The following is a 5,657-nucleotide window of genomic DNA, read 5'->3' as shown; positions in this document are numbered from 1 at the left end:
TACCTCAGTCAGAGATACGAACCAAGTCAGACAATAGATGTGCCATAGCCTCATCCCTTGTTTGCTGAGATGGAAGTTGTGGGAACCAAATGGAAAGGTGAAGGGTGGAGTCATCAGCATATGAGTGGATAGGGTTAGATGTACAGCTTAGAAGGTCATTGATTAATAAAAGGAAGAGGGTTGGTGATAGGACGGAGCCCTGAGGAATACCACTGTTAATAGATTTAGGAGAACAATGGCCGTCTACAACAGCGGCTATAGAACGACCTGAAAGGAAGCTAGAGATGAAGGCACAGATAGAAGGATAGAAACCGTAAGAAGGCAGCTTGGAAATTAAAGATTTATGCCAGACTCAATCAAAAGCCTTTGAGATGTCAAGTGCAATGGCAAAGCTTTCACCAAAGTCCTGAAAGGAGGATCACAGAGTCAATTTTCTCGAACAGAGTTTTGGCTGCAACACCACTTGCTGCCTCCTGAATTTCCAGGACCACCACCCAGAGAGCAGCTAAGTTCTTTCTGGACTCTGAAGCAATGCTTAGTGTGGGCAGTGACCTGTATTTTCCGTTAATGGTGATACCCTGAACGGAAAATGACCCAGCACCCTGCTTCTTTGAGCCATCATCAGAATTAGTCACCACGACTTGTTCATCAGAGTTTATGATCTTGACAGTCTCATCTAGTGTGCACACCTCAATGCTCTAGCCTCCTTCCCTGACTCTCTTGGATTCTGGCAGGGTGTCCAAATCAGTGACCTCTGGGATATCGTGTGCCTTCCAGTTTGTGTCAAACATGCGGTTTCCAACTGTGATGACGGCTGCTACAGCCTGTGCTTCACACATGTGGTAGCAGCTCTCCAGTTTATAAACGTTCATAATACAGTCATTACTCGTTTTACAATGTTTTGGTTTACAATATTTCGCTACAACGATAATAGAAAAGTTCCACCCCAAAATTCGATTTACAATAAATTTTCTGCCATCGGTTGTGGCAAACAGTTTTTCCACTTTTTATGCATTTCTGTAAGTCTGGGCACATTTTAACCAACATAGCTGAGTTCCTGGACATCAAAAACATATATTTAGACACCAAAACAATATTTTCATGTGAATTAGAAGCAGAGATTGAGGCATATTGTCTTTGATTATACCTTCATTTTTGGCGAAAAAAGTTGCATGTATATGTCGAGTTCAAAGGCCATTTACTGGAAATTGACCACTTATCCAGATGTCTACCCAAGATTTTTCTGAACCTTAGATGGTATACTTGATTAATCTGAAGAGTAATTTTCTGCCTCTCCTATGCATGCAAACCACCCCCCAGCTCCAGTAGGGTGGAGTCAAAGGTTTTTCGTCTCTTTAACTCTCCTCCTCTTACTGGCTCCTTTCAACCTGTGTCTCTTCGCCACATTGTTGCATCTTTTTCTCTTTTCTGTTGCTACATCAGTGGTCACTGCTTCTCTGAACTGTCTGCTTGCATCCCCCTACCTCTACGACGGGTGCGTAGCACTCATCTAGCAGCAAACTCTTATCCCATTTCTCTCCAACTCTCTAATGCAAGAGTTAACTGTTACTCCCAGTCCTTCTTTTATGCAACAGGTCAACTCTGGAACTGTCTCCCTTTGTCTGTATTTCCTACTTGTTATGATCTCTAGTCTTTCAAACACATTGTGTCCACGCATCTCGAAATGAACGGATCTTGAATTTGGCTCTCCTTTGTATTGTTTTTGTTTTGTTTTTTCTTGGAAGGAATAGTTCGTGGGCTCCTGGCCTTTGGCTCCTTCTTCATTGCATTAAAAAAAATAAATAATAAAAAAAAAAAAAATGAGGCACAGGGAGTATTATGGAGGCTTGGTTTCTGGATGGACTCCGGATATGCATCAGTCCAACCAGTTGACAGTCATCATAGAAGGCTGCACATCACCCCATCATCTGGTTATATGGTTACCAACCAGCATTGTAAACAGTTTCCTCAGTTACAGGAAACCATTAGACTTGTCACTCAGTGTAGAGACACCTGCACGGGAAAAATAATAAAATGTGACAGGATGGCAATGGAGAAGTAGGAAGAGAGGACACACAGAATGAGAAAGGGGGGAAGAAGTAGGTGGGACTATATCAAGGGAATGAATGATGGTTGTGGATTTGGAGAAGGCATTTGATAGAGTTCCATGGGTGATAGTAAAAATGGGCTGTGAGAGAGCTGTGAGAGGCCAAGGATGAGATGGGGGAATGGAGTGGAGAGGTATATGAGAGAGGGGTGTGTGAGCTGGGAGCAGGGCAGTGAAATGGTGGGGGACAGGGCGACACGGAGACAATATGTTTGTGGCCACCCCTTACGGGATTAAGGCGTCTGGCAGTAGATAGATAGATAGAGAAAACTGTATCTTAATGGATTGTCAGGTTGACGTGAAATTTTATGAATGGGCAGCTGCTGTACATGTGAGAGTGAATGGAGAGTTATGTGAGGAATTATCAAGTTCATACTGGCGTTCGCATGAAGCAGGAATAACAGGGGGCCTATTGCCACATGTTAAGGTTACCTATTTGTCTATTGCCATAAGGGGTGGCCACAAACAAATCACCTCCATGTTGCCCTGTCCCCTGCCATTTCATTGCCCTGCTCCCAGCTCACACCCCCCTCTCTCATATACCTCTCCACTCCATCCCATCTCCTTGGCCTCCCTATCCCTCTTCCTCCCCTCCACCTCACTCACACACACTCTCCTCATCAGTCTCTCATTCTGGTGAGAAAAAAAAGAGTGGATGTGAGGCTAACTCCCACTCTCCACACCATCCAGAAAGGGAGGGAGGCAGGAAGAAAGGTAGGGAAGTGTTTTTAAAATGATCAAGCATTAGAATTTTTATAGGAAAGGGAGAAGCTGTGCATTAAATAATCACTAATGTACACTTATAAATAAATAAATAAAGTTTCAATATGTAAGTGTCTGACCCATAGGGCATGATTTATTTATTTTTTTATTTTTTTATAGCCAAGATTGAGGTCGTAGTAACAGACATTTACAGGAAGTCATGCATTACCAGCAGAGTCCCTTTGACCTTGTCTGTTTATCTACCTGTGTCTATCTGTATAACTTACCAGACACGTTAATCCTTCAAGGGGTGGCCACAGACAAATCGCCTCCATGTCACTCTGTCTTCTGCCATTCACAAATCCTCTGATATCTCTCACCGCTCCATCCCACCATCTTAGCCTTAGTTTCCCCTAATACCTCACTCATACAGTCTCCTGGTCAGTCTCATTCTCTGTTCTCCACATGACTGAACCATCACAGAGTATTTCTCGTAACATTTTCAGTCACATCCACATGACAGTGCTTGTCACCTTCATCATTTGTCGTTGTTTTTCCATATAATTCCACATGCACCTCTCATATACCACTTTTTCACTCCACATGCTCCTCTCAGATAACATTTTTTCACTCTTTGCCACTCCTCCACTGTTCTCACCCTTGACCTGTGTCCTTTCACCAGGGATGAGACCAGCATGTTAACCCTGTGGAGGAGTCTGGTACTACCCAAGCTTGAATAAAAGTTCCGTAGCAAAAGGGGAAGATCCTGCCACGTCAAAGGATATTTCACAAACGTGTTAACCTGCACCATAGAAGCCTTCAAGCCGAAATCAGATGCCTTCCTGCAAAAGATGGGAGACACACCACCTCTTGCTGCGTACTGCGACAGGCTAGGGTATTTGCAAGAATATATTGATGCCACGGCACTGCGTAACTGAGGCTTAGTGGCTGAGATCTCCATAGGGTGTCATAAGGTAAGGCTAAGCTTCACTTCCATATGATAGAGTAGGGATCATTGTACTGTAATAAAGTTTCTCCCACTTTCTCTGTATCTCTATCTGTTTATCTATCTACTTGTCTTTTTCTCTCTCTCTTTGTCTTTCTAAGCTCACTTCCCTATTCCTTTTGACCTTCTACTATCTCATATAATCCATCAGCTCTGCCTACATAGTGTCAGTCATCAGTAAACTCCATGTAGGGTTATTGCCTTGGGTGTGCTGTGTGGCAGATCATCTGTGCTGCACCATCTATCTATCTATCTATCTATCAATCTATAGCCCGATGCCCTAATCCCGCAAAGGGTGGCCACAGACAAAATGCCTCCAAGTTGCTCTGTCACCCACCATTTTACTGCCCTCCCCTCAACTCACTCCCCCCTCCCTCGTATATCACTCAACTCCATCCCTCCACCTCATCCTTGGTCTCTGCACCATACTGTCACATATAAACAGACTGTCAGGATTATAAAACGAAAGCAAAAAAACTTATATTTATGGAGCGGTAAACAGCACCCTTAGAAAGCAAACTGTTTGTGCAAGTACATGGCCGAAAATTCTGGTCAGTACCTGGTGTGACTAGTTTCGTTTTTGAAGGCTCCAACGTGCATGTGTCAGCCTTGGTCACCTAATGGTGGCTGTCCATGCTGCTCAATCTCTGGCAGCCTCCCTGTTCAGTCCCTTAACCCTGAGGTCACACTTAATGACCTTGTCCCAGGTCCTTTTTGCTGTACCCCTTGCAACCCCACCCCTAAAATTAACTCTTCTCACTTTCTGCACCCAGTTATCATCCCCCATCCTCTCCACATGCCCAAACCACCTCAATCTACCTCTCCTCATCACAACACCAATACACTTCAGTCCCACCACACCTCAACTCTTCTGTCGTAAACCTAGCTACCCCAGGCCTTGCACTCAGGGATGCACTGCACATCCACCTAATCATTGCCATTTCTGTACATTTAAGCCTGTGAATATCCTCTTCCTTTGCTGCACAGGTCTCACTACCATACAGCATTACACTCGTAGCACATGTTGCATACAAAGACCCCTTAGCTCATGTGAAATCTTTTGTGATTGAAAGTGTTTAGAGAAGTACTTTGATGTGGTTTGGCCAAGTGGAAAGGATGGAGAATGAGAGACTGGCTAGTAGAGTGTATGAAAGTTAGACTGGCTGAAAGAGTGTGTAAGAGTCTGAAGAGCTGGAAGATTTTTTTTTTTTTTTTATGCGAGGAAGAAGGAGCCACAGTCTGAGCCCACATTAATGTTCCTTCCAAGAAAGAAACAAAAACAATACAAAAGAGAGCCAAATTCAAGATCCGTTCATTTCGAGGTGGAAGGGGAGACCAAGAATGAGATGGAGGGATGGAGTGGTGAGATGTATGAGACAGAGGAGTGTGAGTTAGAGAAGGGTAAACCAAGTAGAAGAGGACAGGGCAACATGGAGATCTGTTTGAGTCAGGTGGAGGGGGAGACCAAGGATGAGATGGAGTGGAGAGAGATCGGAGAGCGGATGTTGAGTTGCAGGGAGGTCAGTGAAATAGCAGAGGACAGAGCAATATGGAGATTTGTTTGTGGTCACCCCTAATAGGATTAAGGCATCTTGCAACAGATAGACAGACATCAGATGAGTTAAAGCTAAGGACTACTGTAACCCCTCAATGTTGCACAAATGAACCTGTGTGTGTGTGCAAATTTAAAGGGTACAAATAAATGAGAAAAGTAATCTTGAAGTATAAACACACCCTCAGTAGGTGACTAAATTATACCCAGCAAGGAGATATCATGTAGATGGTTAGTTCTGCACTTTCTAAGGTAAAAATATGGAAGTGATCTTTTTTTTTTTTCTGTCT

The sequence above is a fragment of the Coenobita brevimanus genome, chromosome 93, assembly GCF_032717465.1.
Source record: "Coenobita brevimanus isolate Jiangsu-jjx chromosome 93, ASM3271746v2, whole genome shotgun sequence".
Lineage (NCBI taxonomy): Eukaryota > Metazoa > Arthropoda > Malacostraca > Decapoda > Coenobitidae > Coenobita > Coenobita brevimanus.
This window is presented reverse-complemented; position numbering follows the sequence as displayed.